General features: G+C 42.6%; 1 long non-coding RNA gene across 1 annotated transcript in view; it reads left to right on the top strand.

The window, feature by feature from the left end:
- Window positions 1–20425, top strand: part of LOC149982155 (uncharacterized) — a 472901-nt gene extending 452476 nt beyond the window's left edge. Inside the window, exon 3 of the long non-coding RNA XR_016482666.1 lies at window positions 20291–20425. This is a non-coding gene — a long non-coding RNA (uncharacterized LOC149982155). The remainder of the gene's footprint in view (window positions 1–20290) is intronic.
- Window positions 20426–27369: the final 6944 nt, after the last annotated feature.

A 27369-nucleotide genomic window follows, 5' to 3' on the forward strand; every position in this document is an offset into this window, starting at 1 on the left:
TCATACCTACTGTATACCCTCCATCATACCTTATGTACCCTCCATCATACCTACTGTATACCCTCCATCATACCTACTGTATACCCTCCATCATACCTACTGTATACCCTCCATCATACCTACTGTATACCCTCCATCATACCTACTGTATACCTTATACCCTCCATCATATCTACTGTATACCCTCCATCATACCTACAGTATACCCTCCATCATACCTACTGTATACCCTACATCATACCTACTGTATACCCTCCATCATACCTTATGTACTCTCCATCATACCTACTGTATACCTTCCATCACACCAACTGTATACCCTCCATCATACCTACTGTATACCCTCCATCATACCTACTGTATACCCTCCATCATACCTACTGTATTCCCTCCATCATTCCTACTGTATACCCTCCATCATACCTACTGTATACCCCCCATCATACCTACTGTATACCATCCATCATACCTACTGTATACCCTCCATCATGCCTACTGTATACCCTCCATCATACCTGATGTATACCCTCCATCATACCTACAGTATACCCTCCATCATACCTACTGTATACCCTCCATCATACCTACTGTATACCTTATACCCTCCATCATATCTACTGTATACCCTCCATCATACCTACTGTATACCCTCCATCATACCTACTGTATACCCTCCATCATACCTTATGTACCCTCCATCATACCTACTGTATACTCTCAATCATACCTACTGTATAGCCTCCATCATACCTACTGTATACTCCCCCATAATACCTACTGTAAACCCTCCATCATACCTACTGTATACCCTACATCATACCTACTGTATACCCTCCATCATACCTACTGTATTCCCTCCATCATACCTACTGTATACCCTCCATCATACCTGATGTATACCCTCCATAATACCTACTGTTTACCCTCCATCATACCTACTGTATACCCCCATCATACCTACTGTATACCCTCCATCATACCTACTGTATAGCCCCCATCATACCTACTGTATACCCTCCATCATACCTACTGTATACCCTCCATCATACCTACTGTATACCCTCCATCATACCTACTGTATACCTTATACCCTCCATCATATCTACTGTATACCCTCCATCATACCTACAGTATACCCTCCATCATACCTACTGTATACCCCACATCATACCTACTGTATACCCTCCATCATACCTTATGTACCCTCCATCATACCTACTGTATACCTTCCATCACACCAACTGTATACCCTCCATCATACCTACTGTATACCCTCCATCATACCTACTGTATACCCTCCATCATACCTACTGTATTCCCTCCATCATTCCTACTGTATACCCTCCATCATACCTACTGTATACCCCCCATCATACCTACTGTATACCATCCATCATACCTACTGTATACCCTCCATCATGCCTACTGTATACCCTCCATCATACCTGATGTATACCCTCCATCATACCTACAGTATACCCTCCATCATACCTACTGTATACCCTCCATCATACCTACTGTATACCTTATACCCTCCATCATATCTACTGTATACCCTCCATCATACCTACTGTATACCCTCCATCATACCTACTGTATACCTTATACCCTCCATCATATCTACTGTATACCCTCCATCATACCTACAGTATACCCTCCATCATACCTACTGTATACCCTACATCATACCTACTGTATACCCTCCATCATACCTTATGTACCCTCCATCATACCTACTGTATACCCTCCATCACACCAACTGTATACCCTCCATCATACCTACTGTATACCCTCCATCATACCTACTGTATACCCTCCATCATACCTACTGTATACCCTCCATCATACCTACTGTATACCCTCCATCATACCTACTGTATACCCTCCATCATACCTACTGTATACCCTCCATCATACCTGATGTATACCCTCCATCATACCTACTGTATACCCTCCATCATACCTACTGTATACCCTCCATCATACCTACTGTATACCCTATACCCTCCATCATATCTACTGTATACCCTCCATCATACCTACTGTTTACCCTCCATCATACCTACTGTATACCCTACATCATACCTACTGTATACCCTCCATCATACCTTATGTACCCTCCATCATACCTACTGTATACCCTCCATCATACCTGCTGTATACCCTCCATCATACCTTATGTACCCTCCATCATACCTACTGTATACCCTCCATCATACCTACTGTATACCCTCCATCATACCTTATGTACCCTCCATCATACCTACTGTATACCCTCCATCATACATTATGTACCCTCCATCATACCTACTGTATACCCTCCATCATACCTACTGTATACCCTCCATCATACCTGATGTATACCCTCCATCATACCTACTGTATGTCCTCCATCACACCTACTGTATAACCTCCATCATACCTACTGTATACCCTCAATCATACCTACTGTATACCCTCCATCATACCTACTGTATACTCCCCCATAATACCTACTGTAAACCCTCCATCATACCTACTGTATACCCTACATCATACCTACTGTATACCCTCCATCATACCTACTGTATTCCCTCCATCATACCTACTGTATACCCTCCATCATACCTGATGTATACCCTCCATAATACCTACTGTTTACCCTCCATCATACCTACTGTATACCCCCATCATACCTACTGTATACCCTCCATCATACCTACTGTATAGCCCCCATCATACCTACTGTATACCCTCCATCATACCTACTGTATACCCTCCATCATACCTACTGTATACCCTCCATCATACCTACTGTATACCTTATACCCTCCATCATATCTACTGTATACCCTCCATCATACCTACAGTATACCCTCCATCATACCTACTGTATACCCTACATCATACCTACTGTATACCCTCCATCATACCTTATGTACCCTCCATCATACCTACTGTATACCCTCCATCACACCAACTGTATACCCTCCATCATACCTACTGTATACCCTCCATCATACCTACTGTATACCCTCCATCATACCTACTGTACACCCTCCATCATACCTACTGTATACCCTCCATCATACCTACTGTATACCCTCCATCATAGCTACTGCCTACCCTCCATAAAACCTTTACCCTCCAGTGGGACTTTACTGGGCTCACTGGATGACAAATCTTGACAGAAGAGCATGGCTAACACACAGACATACGCATGCACTCACAGGTGAACACAAGCTGAGTGTGTCCTCTCTGTGGAATACGTGTGATGTCACCAGCATTCTTAGTGGATTGACAAATTAGATAACAAGCAGGGCTTGTTTGGGGGAGGGGCTTTATTACTTCTGTATAAGTGGAGAAACATACTCCTCTGTACTTTATGAAATGGCCCTTTATTACTCCAGGAAAGTAGTCCTCAGCTCCCCCCAAAACCCCAAACAACTTCCTGCGGCTATGGGTCAGGGGTCAATTTAGAATCCAATAGTACTTAGCTCATATTAGCAGTTGTCATCATATCACCTATTAGTGATCATGTAGTTATCACTTAGTTATAATTAGGTATCAGGTAGTTATCATTTAGTTATAGATTAGTTATCAGTTAGTTATCAATTAGTTATCATGTAGTTTCATTATCAATAGTCCACTGTAATACACGAGACCAGGGGTATCCAAAACTACCCTGGAGGTCCAGATTGCTGCAGGTTTTCTGTTCTACCTGATAATGAATTGCATCCACCTGGTGTCCCAGGTATAAATCAGTCCCTGATTAGAAGGGAAGAATGAAAAAATGCAGTCAAACTGGCACAAAGGTCCAGAATATAATTTGAGAGCACGAGACCAAAGGTATTTATGTTGTACATTGTCTGCCATCTAGTGTTGGGATTAAACTATTACATCAGTGATAATCATGTCCATGTGCTGCTAACAGGAATGTCTCCAACATTTCCTCATCTTCCAGTAAAACATCATATTACCAATAAATCACTTAACAATAAGTGAGTTATAACATATTTTAAAAAATGTAGCTCTTAATTGACGGCTTACCCATTTAATAAAACAGACAGGAAACAGAATTCTTGCTCATGTTTTATTATTATTAAGACCTCACCTCATACAGAGACAGAGAGGATGGAAGAGAGAGAGAACATCTGAGAGGTTTAGACCTCACTTCATACAGAGACAGAGAGGATGGAAGAGCGAGAGAACATCTGAGAGGTTTAGACCTCACTTCATACAGAGACAGAGAAGATGGAAGAGAGAGAGAACATCTGAGAGGTTTAGACCTCACTTCATACAGAGACAGAGAGGATGGAAGAGAGAGAGTACATCTGAGAGGTTTAGATCTCACTTCATACAGAGACAGAGAGGATGGAAGAGAGAGAGAACATCTGAGAGGTTTAGACCTCACTTCATACAGAGACAGAGAGGATGGAAGAGAGAGAGAACATCTGAGAGGTTTAGACCTCACTTCATACAGAGACAGAGAGGATGGAAGAGAGAGAGAACATCTGAGAGGTTTAGACCTCACTTCATTCAGAGACAGAGAAGATGGAAGAGAGAGAGAGAACATCTGAGAGGTTTAGAACTCAAGCAGCTGGTGCACCCTGGTTGGCACGGGTTTCATCCTGTAGGAGACCAAGACCTCTTCTGCCACGCCCCCTCTTCTGATTCTTCTTGAGTGTTTCGGCAACTCTATTGGTAGCACAGCAGAATCTCGCCACAGTTTCAGTAAGTTGATTGGAACCTTGCTATGGACCATTGAAGGAGAGAAAAATCAGGCCAGCAATTCAGAAGGGGCCAACGTTGTACAATTTTTAATTGAATGGAAATGGTGCTGTACTGAAAGACCAGTTTAAAAATGCTGTGAATATGGTCTCTGAGAAGGCAATAGATTTCAGTATGACGCTGTTCAAGTTTTGCCATTTTAAATGGTCATACCCATATTAATCAGGACACACACCCCACCAGATGGGAGCAAACACACCTCAAAGAACATTGAAGAATGGTGCGCACCGTTGTCATTCAGTACAAACCGTTGTGAAACATAGTGAAATGTTTAATTAATTGAATGTGCCTGAGGTTATAAACATAATGCCGTCATGGTTCTAGCTACATTGATGGCTAGCCTTCACCTCATTTAAATATGCTCAGTAATAGATTGATCCATATCCAAAATCCCAAAAAATGCAGTTGTCAAGACAAGAAAGAGAGTTTGTGTTTGATGGAATGGAAGTTCACTACACACTTCAGTTGTTGTATTTTGCCTCTTCAGAGTCTGATTAAATAAATACACATACCTGCAAGCAGACAGCCTCACCGTAGCGAATAGTTGTGGCAATATGCTCACAATTGTTCTTGCCAACATGGTATCTCCCACAATCGTTATTCAGGGTCACAATATCTTGAATCATCTGAACAACCGTTCTGACATCTTTTTGTCCATCTAGATCATTTGCCACCACAGGGGAACTACTGCCTTTAACCACATCGAGTGAATCAAAGGCACATTTTGTAACTGTAGAGAATAGAGAAATGGAAATGAAATCAGACATTTTGGTGACTTTATAGTAATATTTTGGATTGTATAGGCTCATGTTTTATATTGTTAATATTTTAAACTTACCTGGGAAGTGAAAAATATTTTGTCCATTTTTTCTTATATTGGGACTGCCAAACACTTCATCACCCACCCAAATTGCATAGTGGTTGAACCCAGTTCGATCAAATTTGATGATATCCCCAAAATGATACTAAAATATTATTAAATAAATAAATAGAAACATTATAGGAACAAGTAATACCTGAATTGTCTGACGCTAATTGCTAATCTTTGCCTGTAAATCACATAATCCATATCTTTAAAAAAGTAGTTACACTCAGAGCAGGCAACCATTTCACTGTATTCATTGACAATGTATAATGCTAATGCAACTGACAATTATGATACATTTTCACAAAGTGTAAGTGTGTTGGGGTCCCAAGTTATATATTCAGAACAAAAAACGACTTTTCAAATAAAAACATGTTCAGTTAGTAATTTACTGTTAATTACTTCAGAAACTTTTCTCTGAAAAGTGAATGAATAATAATAAACTAAATTAATAATACTACAAATGCTTTATCATAACGATATTACTTGAATAACTCGTTTTTAATTAAATGGACTACCAGCACACAGTATGTCATATTATTCAGTAAATCAATAATGTAGTGTTTGTAGTTCTGGTTGTTTTACCTGTTGAACCGGCCCAGACCCAGTCCCCTGTTCGTAAAACAGAGAGGCAATTGATTCATAACAAAACAGTAACTATTTTCAATAAAAAAAACATGTTCAATTAGCCAAAGCGTTTCTCACTTTTGTTGGATACCTACTAACGAGACGGTATATATCATACTAGTAGATTAGGAGATGATTTATTTAAAGTCACTTACCCCTCCTTCAACCGAGATGGTCAGTTGAAAAAGCAAAATGGCCAAAGTTAAGGTCTGCTTAATTGTCATCTTCATGGCTGTCCAGGGGAAATGCTGGAAAGGATCAAACAGAGATGCAAATTAAAGAGGAGTCAAGCACATGTTAATTTCAGAGGGCACTAAGTGTCTTCGCATTCAATTTGGCCACTGTAACTATAACTCTTCAAATTACATTTGAATCTCAATAACCCATTTCAGGCTATAGGGTACAGTAGCTTACCACTGGAGTTAATGGAGTTATCTGAGAGTTGTAGGAGCTACAGTATGTCAAATGTCAGACTGACAGTGACTGAAACATGAACGTGTTGCTAAATTTATAGTAATACAACACAACCTCAAAATTACTGGTGAAAATAGATTGTTTTTATAAACAGCCCAAAAACGTTTTTAACACAGGGTTGTGTCCTCAGCCCTCTGCCCAACTCCCTGTTCCACCACCACTGGGTGGCTTTCACCAAATCCATCATCAAGTTTGCTAACGACACCACGACAATAGCCCTAATAACTAACAACAACGAGTCAGCCTATAGGGAGGAGGAACAGGCATTGAGGAACAGGCATCCCTCAACATCTGCAAAACAGACTTGACTTGAGGAAGCAGAGAAGGGAACATGCCCACGATGCACATCAATGGGACTGCAGTAGAGAGAGTCAGCAGTTTTAACTTCCTTATCATCTACACAGTTGTGTAAAGTACTCAAGTGAAAATACTTTAAAGTACTTCTCTAGTAGTTTTTTGGGGGTATTTTTATATTTTCATGTTTTACTTTTACTTCATTACATTCGTAAAGAAAATAGTGTACTTTTTACTCCACAAATTCTCCTTGACCCTAAAATGTACATTTTGAATGCTTAGCAGGACAGGAAAATTGTGCAATTCACGCACTTATCAAGAGAACATCCCTGGTCATCCATACTGCCTCTGATCTGGCAGACTCACTAAACACACATGCTTTGTTTGTAAATGATGTCTGAGTGTTCCTAAAGAAAATAATGTACTTTTTTACTCCACAAATTTTCCCTGACCCTAAAATTTACATTTTGAAAATTGGATGTAAATGATGTCTGAGTGTTGGAGTTTGACCCGGGGACTTTGACCCTTGACCCGAGAGGTGTGGGGGAAGGGTCTTCCCTGTTGAGAGGTGAGAGTGAAGGGTCTTCCCTGTTGAGAGGTGACAGTGAAGGGTCTTCCTGTTGAGAGGTGAGAGTGATGGGTCTTTCCTGTGATGGTCAGAGCCTACTGAAGCTGGGAGAGGTGACCCTTTAAATACTGTTCTGACCAGACCTGTGACAATGGACCTTCAGTCTTTCTCCACCTGCTCTGACCTTAACAATTGTAACACTTTAATTAGTTATCAGCTGCTTTGAATATGTTCTGATTTTAGGTCCAGATGCAGAGAGACATGTATCCCATAAAGTCGTTATCAGCTGCTTTAAATATTATTGCTTTTAGGTCCTTTATTCTCCTCCATTTTAGATGGAGAGAGACACTATGGAGAATATGTTGTCAACATCTTGTACATTTCTGTTCAACTGCACAAAAGTTCAAGTAAAACAAAAAAGTAATATTGTATATTTTGGGGGAATGATGCTTCTCATTAGCATAATGCCATGTTAATTTAGGCTACTATACAACTGAACTTTTTACAGGTTTCAATTTTAAATACATTTTAATTCATTATTTTGAAATGGAAGGAATCCCAAACAAATTTCTCAAAATTAAATGGATATTTCTGGTGTTTAGTTAAGTTCAGAGCATACACTTCATTAGACAGGTGTTTTATTATCATTAGCAGACGGGGTAACGGGCAGGAATGGGGGGAGGGGTAGAATACAGAGGAGGGGGGTAGAATACAGAGGAGGGGGGTAGAATACAGAGGAGGGGGGTAGAATACAGAGGAGGGGGGGTAGAATACAGAGGAGGGGGGTTAGAATACAGAGGAGGGGGGTTAGAATACAGAGGGGGGGTAGAATACAGAGGAGGGGGGTTAGAATACAGAGGAGGGGGGGTAGAATACAGAGGAGGGGGGTAGAATACAGAGGAGGGGGGTTAGAATACAGAGGAGGGGGGGGTTAGAATACACAGGAGGGGGGTTAGAATACAGAGGAGGGGGGTTAGAATACGGAGGAGAGGGGTTAGAATACAGAGGAGGGGGGTTAGAATACAGAGGAGGGGGGTAGAATAAAGAGGAGGGGGGGTAGAATACAGAGGAGGGGGGTTAGAATACAGAGGAGGGGGGGGTTAGAATACAGAGGAGGGGGGTTAGAATACAGAGGAGGGGGGTTAGAATACAGAAGAGGGGGGTTAGAATACAGAGGAGGGGGGTTAGAATACAGAGGAGGGGGGGTAGAATACAGAGGAGGGGGGGGGAGTTAGAATACAGAGGAGGGGGGGTAGAATACAGAGGAGGGGGGGTAGAATACAGAGGAGGGGGGGTAGAATACAGAGGAGGGGGGGGGGTAGAATACAGAGGAGGGGGGGTAGAATACAGAGGAGGGGGGGGGTAGAATACAGAGGAGGGGGGGTAGAATACAGAGGAGGGGGGGTAGAATACAGAGGAGGGGGGGTAGAATACAGAGGAGGGGGTTAGAATACAGAGGAGGGGGGTTAGAATACAGAGGAGGGGGGTTAGAATACAAAATAACCAATCATGTATCATGAGAAGGTGGCTGATGCCGGAGAAGGTGGCTGACGTTTTACGTGCACCTAACCAACTGTGATTTTTAAATCGTTATTTTGCGTTGTTTGTAACTTGTTTTTTTGACTTATTGTGTACATAATGTTGCTGCTACTGTCTCTTATGATGGAAAATAACTTCTGGACATCAGAACAGCGATTATTCACCACGGACTGGCAAAAGCTTTTTTTTCCTTTATCGAGTCTGACTAGCCCAACGTGAACGACATACTGCTTTCCCGGGAACAGGACCAAATCCCCATCATTTGCGTGAAGAGAAGACGGAGAAAAAGAGGACATGACATTAAAAACTGTACTATCTTGTGTTTCACGGAGTTGTGGCTGAACGACAACATCATCAACATACAGCTGGCTGGTTATGCGCTGTATCGGCAGGATAGAATAGCAGCGTCTGGTAAGACAAGGGGGGTGGTCTATGTGTATTTGCTCACATGAGGTAGAGTATCTCATGACAAGCTGTAGACCACACTATCTACCTAGAGAGTTTTCATCTATATTTTTCGTAGCTGTCTACATACCACCACAGACTGATGCTGTTACTAAGACCACACTCAATGAGCTAAGCAAACAGGAAACCGCTGAACCAGAGGTGACGCTCCTAGTGGCCCGGGGACTTTAATGCAGGGAAACTTAATTCCGTTTTACCAAATTCCTATCAGTATGTTAAATATTCAACCAGAGGGAAAAAAACTCAAGACGACTTTACCTCCACACACAGAGACGCAGACAAAGCTCTCCCTCGCCCTCCATTTGGCAAATCTGACCGTAATTCTAACCTCCTGATTCCTGCTTTCAAGCACAAACTAAAGCAGGAAGCACCAGTGACTTGGTCAATAAAAAAAGTGGTCAGATGAAGCAGATGCTAAGCTACAGGATTGTTTTGCTAGCACAGACTGGAATATGTTCCGGGATTCCTCTGACACCATATCAGTCATTGGCTTCATCAATAAGTGCATTGATGACGTTGTCCCCACAGTGACTGTACGTACACACCCCAACCAAAAGCAATGGATTACAGGCAACATCCTCACTGAGCTAAAGGCCAGAGTTGCCGATTTCAAGGAGCGGGACTCTAACCCGGACGCTTATAAGAAATCCCGCTATGCCCTCCGACGAAACATCAAACAGGCAAAGCGTCAACACAGGACTAAGATTGAATCGTATTACAGCAGCTCCAATGCTCATTGGGATGTGGCAGAGCTTGCAGACCATTACAGACTACGAAGGGAAGCACAGTCAAGAGCTGCCCAGTGATACGAGCCTACCAGACGAGCTAAACTACTTCTATGCTCGCTTCGAGGTAAATAACACTGAAACATGCATGAGAGCACCAGCTGTTCCGGACAACTGTGTGATCACGCTCTCCGCAGCCGATGTGAGTAAGACCTTTAAACAGGTCAACATTCACAAGGCCGCAGGGCCAGGCGGTTTACCAGGACATGTACTGTGAGCATGCGCTAACCAACTGGCAAGTGTCTTCACTGACATTTTCAACCTCTCTGTAATACCAACATGTTTTAAGCAGACCACCATAGTGGCTATCGATCTGTAGCACTCACGTCTGTAGCCGTGAAGTGTTTTGAAAGGCTGGTCATGGATCACATCAACACCATTATCCCAGAAACCCTAGACCCACTCCAATTTGCATACCACCCTAACAGATCCACAGATGATGCAATCTCTATTGCACTCCACAATGCCCTTTCCCACATGGACAAAAGTAACACCTATTTGAGAATGCTATTCATTGACTACAGCTCAGCGTTTAACACCATAGTGCCCTGGATCCTGGACTTCCTGACGGGCCGCTCCCAGGTGGTAAGGGTAGGTAACAACACATCCGTCACACTGATCCTCAACACAGGGGCCCTTCAGGAGTGTGTGCTCAGTTCCCTCCTGTACTCCCTGTTGACTCATGACTGCTCGGCCAGGCACGACTCCAACGCCATCATTCAATTTGCCGATGACACAACAGTGGTAGGCCTGATCACCGACAGCAACGAGACAGCCTGTAGGGAGGAGTTCAGAGACCTGGCCGTGTGGTGCCAGGACAGCAACTTCTCCTTCAACGTGATCAAGACAAAGGAGATGATTGTGGACTACAAGAAAATGAGGACCGAGCACGCCCCCATTCTCATCGACTGGGCTGTAGTGGAACAGGTTGAGAGCATTAAGTTCCTTGGTGTCCACATCACCAACAAACTAACATGGTTCAAATACATCAAAACAGTTGTGAAGAGGGCATGACAAGACCTGTTCCCCCTCAAGAGATTGAAACGATTTGGCATGGGTCCTCTGATCCTCAAAAGGTTCTACAGCTGCACCATCAAGAGCATCCTGACTGGTTGCATCACTGCCTGGTATGGCAACTGCTCGGCCTCTGACCGCAAGGCACTACAGAGGGAGGTGCTTATGGCCCAGTACATCACTGGGACCAAGCTTCCTGCCATCCAGGACCTCTGTACCAGGCGGTGTCAGAGGAAGGCCCTAAAACTTGTCAAAGACTCCAGCCACCCTTGTCATAGACTGGGCCACCCTTGTCATAGACTTCTCTCTGCTACCGCACGGCAAGCTGTACCGGAGCGCCAAGTCTAGTTCCAAGAGGCTTCTAACCAGCATCTACCCCCAAGCCATAAGACTACTGAACATCTAATCAAATGGCTACCCAGACTGTTTGCATTGCTCCACCCCCCTACTCTCTGTTTTTATCATCTATGCATAGTCACTTTAATAACTCTACCTACATGTACACATTCTCTCAATTATCTCGACTAACCGGTGTCCCGCACATTGACTCTTTACTGGTACCCCCTGTATAGAGTCTCACTATTGTTATTTTACTGCTGCTCTTGAATTACTTGTTCCTTTTATTTCTTATTCGTATTTTTTAAAACGCATTGTTGCTTAGGGGCTTGTAAGCAAGCATTTCACTGTAAGGTCTACACCTGTGGCATTCGGCGCACGTGACTAATACAACTTGATTTCATTTGACAGACCATACATGGACTTCCCTCTTTCTAACAGGTCACATGAGATTGGCTTAATGCCAATGGGAGCGGACCAATGAAATGAGATATGATATCCACAGTGTGCATAACCAAATGAGTTATTTGACGTCTGAATAGAGAATGGAACATGATTAAACTCTTCTAGTAATACAACTGAGAAATAACATAATGAAATACTAGCAAGGTGAAAATGAATGAACAAAGACATTTGATTAATATTTATGAAATCAGACTTATTAACGTAACGAACACAGAACCTTCTATGCCATAATTGTGGATACACCATTACATTCTGCTGTGGACTGAAGAGGAAGCCATGACATCTTTGGAAAAACTTTTACTTTGAGGTTTTATTTAAATAGATGAGTTAATATGTTGAGGGTCCAGTGTGGTTTAATGTATCAGTTCCTGGTGTTAACCTTCATAGTCCAGGTGAAGAGCTGAAACAGAATCAGACTCTATATACACTATCTATATACACTATCTATATACACTATCTATGCACACTATCTATGCACACTATCTATGCACACTATTCAGGCTGCATCACATCCGGACATGATTGGGAATCCATAGGGCGGTGCACAATTGGCCCAGCATCGTCCGGGTTTTGCCGGGGTAGGCCGTCATTGTAAATAATAATTTGTTCTTAACTGACTTGCCTGGTTAAATAAAAAATTAAAATAATTCATACACAGGTTGTCAGCATACAGAGCAACAACATGTTACTTTGTGTTCTGTTCATCAACACTCTATAACTCTATTGGACACTGGTGTGGTGATATTGATCCTTCACACACTGTCCAGATGAACTTGTTACACCTTTTACTCTAGAGTCAAGAACACAGAGGAACTGATAAAAATACCTGACTCCTCCCCAGAGGTTACAGCTGATTGGCTTAATGCCCATGAGACACAAGTCCCAACCAATGAAATTAGAGTTTATACCCACAGCGATGGTATGCAAATGATAATCATTGCAGTGAATGTGTGAGGGTGGATAGACCATGGGTTTCATAGTGTAGTGTAGTGATACCATGTAGTGTTGGAGGACAGCCACTACAGTATTGATATGAGACACTCATGTCTCTGTCTTCCCTGTACTGTCAGAACCTGTATGTGGAGAGAGGAAGGTGCTGGGTTCCCCTCTCTCTATAGTTCATCTGAGGGTCTTCACTGAGTTTCCTACTGTTCACACTCTGTTTCAAAACGTTTTCTCTATACTGAACACACCCTGGTTTAGTAAATCCTGTTGCTACCCATCAACATGACCAAAGTTGATGAATTTGCTACCATCTAAAAATGAATAATGGAAACTGCATGAGTGATATTCATAAAGGACATAAATGAATGACACCCTGTCTGCTCTTAAGTTGTTGAGCTTTGGGATCAGAAAGTCTCTACAGTCACAATTGCACTATTCACAAAGTCATCTATAAGCTTGGCACATCTAGCCACTGGGATTTTGGCCCATTCTTCAAGTTACAACTGCTCCAGCTCTTTCAAGCTGGATGTGTTATGCACGTGAGTGAGGACCCAAAAGCGGTTTAACAAAAACAGAGTCCTTTAATGTCAAAACACAGGTAAGACATAGATCCTCTTCAAATGTATATGATGGCAAAAATAAACAACCCGCAGAGAGGGCGACAAATGAAACATAAAGTCCTTCTGAATATCACAGAAGAGTCCGCCCCAGAGTCTATCAAGGCACTGCAGGAAGCTGACGAACCGGTCCAGCGTAGATGGACCGACAAGGTAGTGCAGGATCTTGAAGGAGAGACCAGAGTAGTAGCGCTCACCAGTAGCCCTCCGCTTACTGATGAGCTCTGGCTTTTACTGGACATGAAGTGACAAAATGACCAGCGGAACCGCAATAGAGACAGAGGCGGTTGGTGATTCTCCGTTCCCTCTCCTTAGTCGAGATGCGGATACCCCCCAGCTGCATAGGCTCAGCACCCGAGCCGGCGGAGGAAGATGGTAGTGATGCGGAGAGGGGGGCAACGGAGAACGCGAGCTCCTTTCCACGAGCTCGGTGACGAAGATCAACCCGTCGCTCTATGCGAATAGCGAGTTCAATCAAGGAATCCACGCTGGAAGGAACCTCCCGGGAGAGAATCTCATCCTTTACCTCCGCGCGGAGACCCTCCAAAAAACGAGCGAGCAAAGCCGGCTCGTTCCAGTCACTGGAGGCAGCAAGAGTGCGAAACTCAATAGAGTAATCTGTTATGGATCGATTACCTTGACATAGGGAAGACAGGACCCTGGAAGCTTCCTCCCCAAAAACAGAACGATCAAAAACCCGTATCATCTCCTCCTTAAAGTCCTGATACTGGTTAGTACACTCAGCCCTCGCCTCCCAGATTGCCGTGCCCCACTCACGAGCCCGTCCAGTAAGGAGAGATATGACGTAGGCGATACGAGCTGTGCTCCTGGAGTAAGTGTTGGGCTGGAGAGAAAACACAATATCACACTGGGTGAGGAACGAGCGGCATTCAGTGGGCTCCCCAGAGTAACACGGCGGGTTATTGATTCTGGGCTCCGGAGATTCGAAAGCCCTGGAAGTGGCCGGTGGATCGAGGTGGAGATGGTGAATCTGTTCTGTGAGGTTGGAGACTTGGGCGGCCAGGGTCTCAACGGCATGTCGAGCAGCAGACAATTCCTGCTCGTGTCTGCCTAGCATCGCTCCCTGGATCTCGACGGCTGAGTGGAGAGGATCCGAAGTCGCTGGGTCCATTCTTGGTCAGATTCTTCTGTTATGCACGTGAGTGAGGACCCAAAAGCGGTTTAACAAAAACAGAGTCCTTTAATGTCAAAACACAGGTAAGACATAGATCCTCTTCAAATGTATATGATGGCAAAATAAACAACCCGCAGAGAGGGCGACAAATGAAACATAAAGTCCTTCTGAATATCACAGAAGAGTTCCCCTTCTAGCAGCAGAGGAGAATAGCTGGGTTAGAGTCCACTTCTAGCAGCAGAGGAGATTAGCTGGGTTGTAGAGGACAGAGGTACCTGATCACACGTAGCCTCAGATGAACAGGCAGATTCCGACAGGACAGGACAAGGTTGAAGCAAACAAGACGATAGTTTGGTTCTGGCATGAGAAACTCAAACGAGAATCTGACAAAGACAGAAGCAGGAACAGAGAGAGAAATAGAGACCTAATCAGAGGGAAAAAAGGGGACAGGTGGGAAAAGGGTGAACGAGGTAGTTAGAGAAGATGAGGAACAGCTGGGGGAAGGAGGGGAAGAGAAGGTAACCTAATACGACCAGCAGATGGAGAAGGAGTAAAGAGAAAGAACAGGAACAAGACATAATATGACAATACATGACAGGATGGGTTCCGCTGGTGTACAGCAATCTTAAGTCATACCACAGATTCTCAATTGGATGGAGGTCTGGTCTATGACTAGGCCATTCCAAGACATTTAAATGTTTCCTCCATAAATTGCAAATAAATTCATAAAAAATCCTACAATGTGATTTTCTGGATTTTTTTTCTCTAATTTTGTCTGTCATAGTTGAAGTGTACCTATGATGAAAATTACAGGCCTCTCTCATCTTTTTAAGTGGGAGAACTTGCACAATTGGTGGCTGACTAAATGCTTTTTTATCCCACTGTAGATATCTGTTATATATTTACGCGATCTAAGGATCAGGAATGACATCGATCCATCGAAGTGCGGATCGAAATCGATCCATCGAAGTGCGGATTGATGTCTTTCCTTTTCCATAAATATAAGGAAACAAATATCTATAAAATTGCTGAACCACAACTTTATAAGAGACATTCAAAATAAACCCCTTCACCTAAAAGGATCTGAAATTTTATGATAGTTTTAAAGGGCAGTGCAGTCAAAAATATATTTCCACACCATGAGGTAAAAAATGACACTTAGAAATTATGATAATGGAATTTTATTGTGAGCTACATATTTTTATTTATTTATATACAGTATTTAAAACATCTGGAATTTCACCCTGTTCAGGTGGGATGGGTTTTTTGGCCCAGAGCATGACATCACAATGATCTGATTATTCTGACCAGTGACCAGTCATCTTTTATTTGCATATGTATCCTCCTACTTTGAAGGAATAAATGGGATAGGCTCTAGTCTAGAGTCTAGATGATCCTATTTGCCAATCCGGGCTGTGTATGTATATGTATTTAAATTTGTATCAACACGCCCACATGAAGAGACTGAACATTTCAATGGCAAAAGGAGTGTCAGGGCAATAAATCCCCATTGAGACAGTGTCTGTGCCTCGACCTAGGTTGGGCAAAACGAAACATGGTGGTATTCGCCTTAATTAAGTCGACCCCCTACTTTTTCGAACATTCTGTTAAAAATCGTGCAACATTTCAGCGTCCTGCTACTCATGCCAGGAATATAGTATATGCATATGATTAGTATGTGTGGATAGAACACACTCTGAAGTTTCTAAAACTGGTTAAATAATGTCTGTGACTATAACAGAACGTGAACAGCAAGCGAAATCCCAAGAAAAACCTGGTCACAAAAACCACAGAAAAGTATTAATCCGCCAGTCTCTGATTTGTTTATTGCAAGCAAAAATATATAGCCGGGAGATGGCAGTTCCTACAACTTCCACACGATCTCGCCAAAAACGTCATTTTCGTTGACAAAAATCCTTTGTGTAATGACAAATAGATCCTTCATTTCGTCCAGCATACAGGAAGAGAAAGGACAACGTTTTCTTGAGTAGCTGCTATTGAATACAGAACGCCCAGTGATCAATTTGATAGATTATTAACATTTACAAATACCTAAAGTTGGGTTAGAAAAGTAGTTGGAAGTGTTTTGTCAAAGAATATAGGCAACTTATATAATTTTAAAAAATGACGTTGCGTTTTGGAACTGAGCTTTTTCCTGAACCAGACAGGCTATACAAATGGATATTTTGGGCATACATGGACGGATTTAATCGGGAAAAATACCCAATTGTGATGTTTATGGAACATATAGGAGTGCCAACAAAGAATATCATCAAAGGTAATGAATGTTTTATATTTTATTTCTGCGTTTTGTGTAGCGCCGGCTACGCTAATTATTTTGTTTACGTCCTCCTTCAGGTATTTTGGGGTGTTGCATGCTATCAGATAATAGCTTCTCATGCTTTCGCCGAAAAGCATTTTAAAAATCTGACTTGTTGGCTAGATTCACAACGAGTGTAGCTTTAATTCAATACCCTGCATTTGTGTTTTAATGAACGTTTGAGTTTTAACGAGTACATTTAGCATTTAGTGTAGCGCATTTGCATTTCCAGGTGTCTAGATGAGACGTCTGCGTCTCGGGTGGGAGTAAGAGGTTTTAACAATCTCACTGGAATAAAGACCTCCTCCATTCCTGCCATTATTGAAAGAGATTGTGATACCTCACATCTCAAAATAGGGCTACTTAATGTTAGATCCCTCACTTCCAAGGCAATTATAGTCAATTAACTAATCACTGATCATAATCTTGATGTGATTGGCCTGACTGAAACATGGCTTAAGCCTGATGAATTTACTGTGTTAAATGAGGCCTCACCTCCTTGTTACACTAGTAACCATATCCCCCGTGCATCCTGCAAAGGCGGAGGTGTTGCTAGCATTTATGATAGCAAATTTCAATTTACAAAAAAACAAAATGTTTTGTCTTTTGATCTTCTAGTCATGAAATCTATGCAGCCTACTCAATCACTTTTTATTGCTACTGTTTACAGGCCTCCTGGGCCATATACAGCGTTCCTCACTGAGTTCCCTGAATTCCTATCGGACCTTGTAGTCATGACAGATAATATTCAAATTTTTGGTGACTTTAATATTCACGTGGAAAAGTCCACAGACCCACTCCAAAAGGCTTTCGGTCCATCATCGACTCGGTTTTGTCCAACATGTCTCCGGACCTACTCACTGCCACAGTCATATTCTGGACCTAGTTTTGCTCCGTGGAATAAATGTTGTGGATCTTAATGTTTTTCCTGATAATCCTGGACTATCCTGGACTATCCTGGACTACCAACCAAGGGTTGGGGTCTGAGCGACAAAAGTTATAAATTCTCGGACAACCCAAAGATCCCTAATGTCTTTCCAGACTCCCTCCGCCTACCCAAGGACGTCAGAGTACAAAAACCAGTTACCCACTTAACTGAGGAACCCAATTTAACCTTGCACAATACCCTAGATGTAATCGCACCCCTAAAAACAAAAAACATTTGTTATAAGAAACTAGGTTCCTGGTATTCAGAAAATACCAGAGGAACAGAAATGGTGCTACTCCAAACTGGAAGTCTTCCAACTAGCTTGGAAAGACAGTACTGTGCAGTATCGAAGAGCCCTTACTGCTGCTCGATCATCCTATTTTTCCAACTTAATTGAAGAAAATAAGAACATTCCAAAATGTATTTTTGATACTGTCGCAAAGCTAACTATAAAGCAGCATTCCCCAAGAGAGGGTGGCTTTAACTTCAGCAGTGATAAATTCATGAACAACGTTGAGGAAAAGATCATGATCATCAGAAAGCAAATTACGGACTCCTCTTTAAATCTGCGTATTCCTTCAAGCTCAGTTGTCCTGAGTCTGCACAACACTGCCGTGACCTAGGATCAAGGGAGACACTAAAGTTTTTCAGTACTATTTCTCTTGACACATTGATGAAAATAATCATGGCCTCTAAACCTTCCAGCTGCATACTGGACCCTATTCCAACTAAACTACTGAAAGAGCTGCTTCCTGTGCTTGGCCCTCCTATGTTGAACATAATAAACGTCTCTCTATCCACCGGATGTGTACCAAACTCACAAAAAGAGGCAGTAATGAAGCCTCTCTTAAAAATCCAAACCTTGACCCTGAAAATATAAAGAACTCATCCCATTCCTTTCAGAAAAAGCTGTTGCATCGCAACTCACTGCCTTCCTGAAGACAAACAATGTATACGAAACGCTTCAATCAGGTTTCAGACCCCATCATACCACTGAGACTGCACTTGTGAAGGTGGTAAATTACCTTTAATTGGCGTCAGACTGAGGCTCGTTATCTGTCCTCGTGCTCCTAGACCTTAGTGCTGCTTTTGATACCATCGATCACTACATTTTTTGGGAGAGATTGGAATCTCAAATTGGTCTACATGGACCAGCTCTGGCCTAGTTTAGATCATATCTGTCGGAAAGATAACAGTTTGTCTCTGTGGATGGTTTGTACTCTGACAAATCAACTGTAAATCCCAGTGCTAGCCTCTCTACACTGGCTTCCTGTTAAGGCAAGGGCTGATTTCAAGGTTTTACTGCTAACCTACAAAGCATTACATGGGCTTGCTCCTACCTATCTTTCTGATTTGGTCCTGCCGTGCCTACACGTACGCTATGGTCACAAGATGTAGGCCTCCTTACTGTCCCTAGAATTTCTAAGCAAACAGCTGGAAGCAGAGCTCCCTTTTTATGGAATGGTCTGCCAACCCATGTGAGAGACGCTGACTCGGTCTCAACTTTTAAGTCTTTATTGAAGACTCATCTCTTCAGTAGGTCCTATGATTGAGTGTAGTCCAGCACAGGAGTGTGAAGATGAACGGAAAGGCACTGGAGCAACGAACCGCCCATGCTGTCTTTGCCTGGCCGGTTCCCCTCTCTCCACTGGGATTCTCTGCCTTTAATTATTACAGGGGCTGAGTCACTGGTTTACTGGTGCTCTCTAATGCCATTCCTAGGAGGGGTGCGTCACTTGAGTGGGTTGAGTCACTGACGTGATCTTCCTGTCTGGGTTGGCATCCCCCCTTGGGTTGTGCCGTGGCGAGATCTTTGTTGGCTATACTCTGCCTTGTCTCAGGATGGTAAGTTGGTGGTTGAAGATATCCCTCTAGTGGTGTGGGGGCTGTGCTTTGGCAAAGTGGGTGGGGTTATATTCTGCCTGTTTGGCCCTGTCCGGGGGTGTCCTCGGATGGGGCCACAGTGTCTCCTGACCCCTCCTGTCTCAGCCTCCAGTATTTATGCTGCAGTAGTTTATGTGTCGGGGGCTAGGGTAAGTTTGTTATATCTGGAGTACTTCTCCTGTCCTATTCGGTGTCCTGTGTGAATTTAAGTGTGCTCTCTCTAATTCTCTCTTTCTCTCTTTCTTTCTCTCTCTCGGAGGACCTGAGCCCTAGGACCGTGCATCAGGACTACCTGACATGATGACTCCTTGCTGTCCCCAGTCCACCTGGCCGTGCTGCTGCTCCAGTTTCAACTGTTCTGCCTTATTATTATTAGACCATGCTGGTCATTTATGAACATTTGAACATCTTGGCCATGTTCTGTTATAATCTCCACCCGGCACAGCCAGAAGAGGACTGGCCACCCCACATAGCCTGGTTCCTCTCTAGGTTCTTCCTAGGTTTTGGCCTTTCTAGGGAGTTTTTCCAAGCCACCGTGCTTCTACACCTGCATTGCTTGCTGTTTGGGGTTTTAGGCTGGGTTTCTGTACAGCACTTTGAGATATCAGCTGATGTACGAAGGGCTATATAAATACATTTGATTTGATATTTGGGGAGTTTCTCCCATTCTTCTCTGCACATCCTCTCAAGCTCTGTCAGGTTGGATGGGGAGCGTATCTGCACTGCTATTTTCATGTCTCTCCAGAGATGTTCGATTGGGTTAGAGTCTGGGCTCTGGCTGGGCCACTCAAGGACATTCAGAGACTTGTCCTGAAGCAACTCCTGCGTTGTCTTGGCTGTGTGCTTAGGGTCACTGCCCTGTTGGAAGGTGAACCTTCGCCCCAGTCTGAGGTCCTGAGCGCTCTGGAGCAGGTTTTATCAAGGATCTCTCTGTACATTGCTCCGTTCATCCTTGCCTTAATCCTGACATGTCTCTCAGTCCCTGAATACATCCCCACAACATGATACTGCCACAACCATGCATCACTGTAGGGATGGTGCCAGGTTTCCTCCAGACATGATGCTTGGCATTCAGGCCAAATAGTTCAATCTTGGTTTCATCAGACCAGAGAATCTTGTTTCTCATGGTCTGAGAGTCTTTGGGTGCCTTTTGGAAAACTCCAAGTGAGCTGTCATGTGCCTTTTAGTGAGGAGTGTCTTCCGTCTGGCCACTCTACCATAAAGGCCTGGCTGGTGGAGTGCTGCAGAGATGGTTGTCTTTCTGGAAGGTTGTGAAAACTTCAAAGGGTGTGAATACTTATCTAAATAAGGTTTTTTCATTTTAATACACTTGCAAAAAAGTTTTTTTAATTTAATACACTTGTCATTATGGGGTATTATGTGTAGATTGATGAGGAATTGTTTTATTTAATCAATTTTAGAACAAGGCTGTAAAATGACAAAATGTGGAAAAAGTCAAGGGGTCTGAATACTTTCCGAATGCACTGTACAGATGTTTTGTTAGATTACTGATTTACGGGATGCCTCATGGTCTGACCAACACCGCTGTAGCTTTGCCACCTTCCAAGATGAGTAGGCTGCTGTAACACACTAGAGTCGTCCAAAGGTCTTTATGTTGTACATTGTCTGCCATCTAGTGTTGGGATTCAACTATTACATCAGTGATAATCATGTCCACATGCTGCTGACAGTAATGTCTCCAACATTTCCTCGTCTTACAGTAAAACACCAATAGAAATATTATCCAGTCAGTTTTAGATTATTATTTTTCTATTAACCCCATATTACCAATACAGTACTTTGTTAACCTTTCTAAATTCACACCTGAAATTGTGCGACCATAAACTCAGTAACACTGGATAATCCCTTATTTCTAAAATGTAACAGTTAATTGACAAACCCTTTATAAACTATATGTAGATTCTACCCTAAAGTAAAGTCTGAATATATTCTGCTTCTCTCAGCAGTGTACCGTCTCACTCTAAAACATGGATGTGGATGCAGTTAACAGACAATAAAACAGACAGGAAACAGAATTCTTGCTCATGTTTTATTATTATTAAGACCTAACTTCATACATAGACAGAGAGGATGGAAGAGAGAGAGAACATCTGAGAGGTTTAGACCTCACTTCATACAGAGACAGAGAGGATGGAAGAGAGAGAGAACATCTGAGAGGTTTAGACCTCACTTCATACAGAGACAGAGAGGATGGAAGAGAGAGAGAACATCTGAGAGGTTTAGACCTCACTTCATACAGAGACAGAGAGGATGGAAGAGAGAGAGATAACATCTGAGAGGTTTAGACCTCACTTCATACACAGACAGAGAGGATGGAAGAGAGAGAGAACATCTGAGAGGTTTAGAACTCAAGCTGGTGCACCCTGGTTGGCTCGGGTTTCATCCTGTAGGAGACCAAGACTTCTTCTGCCACGCCCCCTCTTCTGCTTCTTCTTGATCATTGAAGTGATCAGTTCCTTATAGCAGTAGTTTGCAGCAAAAAGTTGGATGAATATATTGGTACCTTCCTATGGACGGTTGATAAAGAGACAAAATCAAGTGATACACAATGTCTCCAAGGTTGGGATCAACTATTTAAATTCAGGAAGGTTACTGAAATTCCAATCACAATTACAATGTGTCCTCTTTGAATGAGAAAACAGAGAATTTAAATTGGAATTGACCATAGAATGGACTGGCAGCCATTTTGAGTTTACCCATTCCAGGAAGTAAAAGCAGGAAGTGTACCCTTCAATCTGTGCTGTGATTTATTGAGTCAACTTAACTGACATTACCACAAATACAAGTTTAGCTTATAAAACAAATATAAAATGTTTTTGTATCACGCCTCTCCTTTTCTAAATATCTAATTTAATATATAATAATATGAAAAATGTATATATTCAGGGCTCCTGAGTGGTGCAGCGGTCTAAGGCACTGCATCTCAGTTCTAGAGGTGTCACTACAGAACCTGGCTCAATTCCAAGCTGTATCACAACCGACTGTGATTGTGAGGCACACAGATGGCCCAGCGTTGTCCGGGTTTGGGTTTGGACGTGGTAACCCATCATTATATATAACAATTTGTTCTTAACTGACTTGCCTTGTTTAATAGAGATTTTAAAAAATATGAATTGTGTGAATAATATTATTTATTGTCTGTCTCTTGGTGTCTTTCCAATGTATAACTCTTGAGTTCGATTGGTCTCTTTATCTATAGATACAGTAAAGGAGTCAATTAAACTCAACCAAAACAATGGAGTTGCCATGGAAACTCGTGGGGGAAAGATCCCGAGTCTCCTCATTGCCCCCCAGCAAAATGATCCTAAGTTTAGCCTATTGGTTATATGTGTATTTCACACTATGTTGAGGTTAACATCGGAGTTTAATGCTTGTATGGCTGTCAACCCTAAGACATGTTCATGTTATCGTTACCAATCAACTGCATTAAAGTTAAAATACGACTTTGACTATCACCACTGATTTCTGTGTGCTAGCTATGCTAACCAGCTTATACCAACGGCAGTTGGCATTTAGCAGTCACATTTATCAGTCACTTCTTCTAAACTTGAAAAGGGATAACTTCTGTTCTACAGCGAAAACAGACAAATATATCCAAGTCGGATTTAAGTAACCACATTGTGGGCCTGTTACAACACAAATCATGACGGATTTGAGAAATATCCACTTTGTTAGTTCAGATTTGTTGATTGTGCGCCAATCTGGTCAATGGAACATCTGCCTTCCATTGACTCCTTTACCTCATCTACTGCAAGTGTACCCATGGGTTTACCAGTAAAATTGCCTGGGTTAGATCTTCCAAGCCCATTCTATTCATTCTATTTCTATGGAATTGACCACAAAACTGATTCATGATTGCTATAGGGTTACCTACATCCACTAACCATTTTATAGCAATTCATATCACGTAGCCTACAGAGTTTATTTGTTTTTAAATTACAGTTGATGTTAAAACAATTATCAAAGGCAAATACTTTTGAATGCATGTGGTGGATTTTAATATGGATTTGAAAAGTGATGCTGTTGTTGAGTCTCAATGTTTGATTAAAGAAATAAACATACCTGTATGCAGCTTGCAGAACCATAGCGAATTACTGTCGCAAGTTGCTCACAATTAGCAGATGTAAGATCGTATAATCCTTTACATTTTTTGTGCAGAGTTATAATATCCTGAATCATGTCTTCGTCGCTTCTCCTTTTCAGTTCCTCAGAATCTCTATTCTGTTCCACAGGGGTACTGCCTTGTCTAGCATCCTTCAGGTTGTCAAACACACAATCTGAATTCATTTTATTTTCACCTGATGAATGAAAAAGACAGCTATTTGACATGAGTAAGGGACTAGAAATGTTTAACATAAAGTATTTAAAAGGCTTATGTTTTATTAAACTTTTGTAATCTTACCTGAGAAGTGAAAAATATCCTGTCCAGAACCTTTACCGTAGATCGGTTTACTGCCCACGTAAATAGCATAGTGGTTATAGCTTGGAATGTAAAAAGTTGTCTGTTGAAATGTGATGATATCCCCAAATGTAAACTTAAAAAACAACAACAACAACAGGTCATTAGTTATTATGAGCAATCCAACATTGTCAAATGCTAATTGCTAATAAAATCTCTATTCATTTATGTAGCGTCACACAACTCAGAGCATTTAGGGCTGATTTCAAGGTTCTACTGCTAACCTACAAAGCATTACATGGGCTTGCTCCTACCGATCTTTCCGATTTGGTCCTGCCGTACATACCTACACTGTACCCTATGGTCGCAAGATGCAGGCCTCCTTACCGGCCCTAGAATTTCTGGGCTTTCTCCTATAGAGCTCCATTTTTATGGAATGGTCTGCCTATCCATGTGAGAGATCAGACTCGGTCTCAACCTTAAAGTCTTTACTGAAGACTGATCTCTTCAGTGGGCCATATGATTGAGTGTAGTCTGGCACAGGAGTGTGAAGGTGAACGGAAAGGCACTGGAGCAAAGACCCGCCCTTGCTGTCTCTGCCTGGCCGGTTCCCCTCTCTGCCCCAAACCCTACTACGGGGGCTGAGTCACTGGCTTACTAGGGCTCTTTCATGCCGTCCCTAGGAGGGGTCCGTCACTTGAGTGGGTTGAGTCACTCAAGTGAGTGATCTTCCTGTCCGGGTTGGTGTCCCCCCTCGGGTTCGTGCCGTAGGGGAGATCCTAGTGGGCCATACTCGGCCTTGTCTCAGGATAGTAAGTGTCAGTAAGGGCCACAGTGTCTCCCAACCCCTCCTGTCTCAGCCTCCAGTATTTATGCTGCAATAGTTTGTGTCGGGGGGATAGGGTCAGTATGCTATATCTGGAGTATTTCTCCTGTCTTATCCGGTTTCCTGTGTGAATTTAAGTATGCTCTCTAATTCTTTCTCTTTCTCTCTCTTTCTCGCGAACGACCTGAGCCCTGAGAACGACCTGAGCCCTGAGACCATGCCTCAGGACTACCTGGCCTGATGACTCCTTGCTGTCCCCAGTCCACCTGGCCGTGCTGCTGCTCCAGTTTCAACTTTCCTGCCTACGGCTATGGAACCCTGACCTGTTCACCGGACGTGCTACCTGTCCCAGACCTGCTGTTTTCAACTCTCTAGAGACAGCAGGAGGGGTAGAGATACTCTGAATGATCGGCTATGAAAAGCCAACTGACATTTACTCCTGAGGTGCTGACCTGTTGCACCCTCGACAACCACTGTGATTATTATTATCTGACCCTGCTGGTCATCTATGAACAATTGAACATCTTGGCCATGTTCTGTTATAATCTCCACCCGGCACAGCCAGAAGAGGACTGGCCACCACTCATTGCCTGGTTCCTCACTAGGTTTCTTCCAAGGTTTCGGCCTTTCTAGGGAGTTTTTCCTAGCGACTGTGCTTCTACACCTGCATTGCTTGCTGTTTGGGGTTTTAGGCTGGGTTTCTGTACAGCACTTTGTGTAAGTGTAACAGTATAACTTTAGACCGTCCCCTCGCCCATACCCGGGCGCGAACCAGGGACCCTCTGCACACATCAACAACCGTCACCCACGAAGCATCGTTACCCATCGCTCCACAAAAGCCACGGCCCTTGCAGAGCAAGGGGAACCACTACTTCAAGGTCTCAGAGCAAGTGACGTCACCGATTGAAACGCTATTTAGCGCGCACCGCTAACTAAGCTAGCCGTTTCACATCCGTTACATAAGGGTTTTCCTCCTCTTCGTCTGAAGAGGAGAGGCGAGAAGGATCGGAGGATCAATATGCGGCGTGTAAGTGTCCATGGTTCTTTTAATAAGAAATACTCAACATGAACACAACTGATACAAAAACAATAAACGTGAAACCAACAAACGAAAACCAAAACAGTACCGTTCGGTGAAAATACACAGACACGGAAACAAACACCCACAAACAAACAGCGAAACCCAGGCTACCTAAGTATGATTCTCAATCAGAGACAACTGATGACACCTGCCTCTGATTGAGAACCATACTAGGCCGAAACATAGAAATCCCAAAATCATAGAAAAACAAACATAGACTGCCCACCCAACTCACTCCCTGACCATACTAAATAATGACAAAACAAAGGAAATAAATGTTAGAACGTGACGCTTTGAGATATCAGCTGATGTAAGAAGGGCTTTATAAATACATTTCACTGATTGATTCAAATATGCATACAATATGGATAAAGACGTAAAATTAGGAAATTATTTCACTGGTAGACAACGATCACCTACTGAAAGTAATTGACATATTTGTTTATCAAGTATGTTTTATATTCAAAATAAAAAAGTAACTTCTCAATGACTTTCAGTAAAAATCTATGCTAATTTACTGGTAGTCATGTACTGTACTGTCATGTACTGTAGATGTCTCCTAAAGTGAATTGATAGAAGACTAACTACCATAAGGACAGTACAATCAGGTTTCAAATCAGCTGAACAGTATAGTGCTTTCATGTGTCGTTATTCAGGAAACAAATAATGTTATTGGTGTGTTCTATTTACCGGTTCTTGAGTATTTCCTTGTGCGGCCTGAGCCTCCTGTAAGGACAATAGAAAGATAATGTGGTTCTAATGAAATGTAAACGCCACACCAGATAATATCAACATATAGTAAAGTTAAGGTAGGCAATGATTTCACAGAAGTTGAGAGAATGCATAACTCAGTGGGCAAATGTTACAGTACAAACACACACCAGTAAGCGTTCCTCGTGTACTGTAGCTTACACTTCTAACTATGTAACTACACAGTAATAACATTTTGTAGTTACACAGGAACTGCTACGGAATTGGTAACTAGAGTGAGATAGAGAGTGAGAAGTGAGA

This window comes from Oncorhynchus mykiss, chromosome 8, assembly GCF_057628025.1.
Source record: "Oncorhynchus mykiss isolate SJ-2025 chromosome 8, ASM5762802v1, whole genome shotgun sequence".
NCBI classification, from domain to species: domain Eukaryota; kingdom Metazoa; phylum Chordata; class Actinopteri; order Salmoniformes; family Salmonidae; genus Oncorhynchus; species Oncorhynchus mykiss.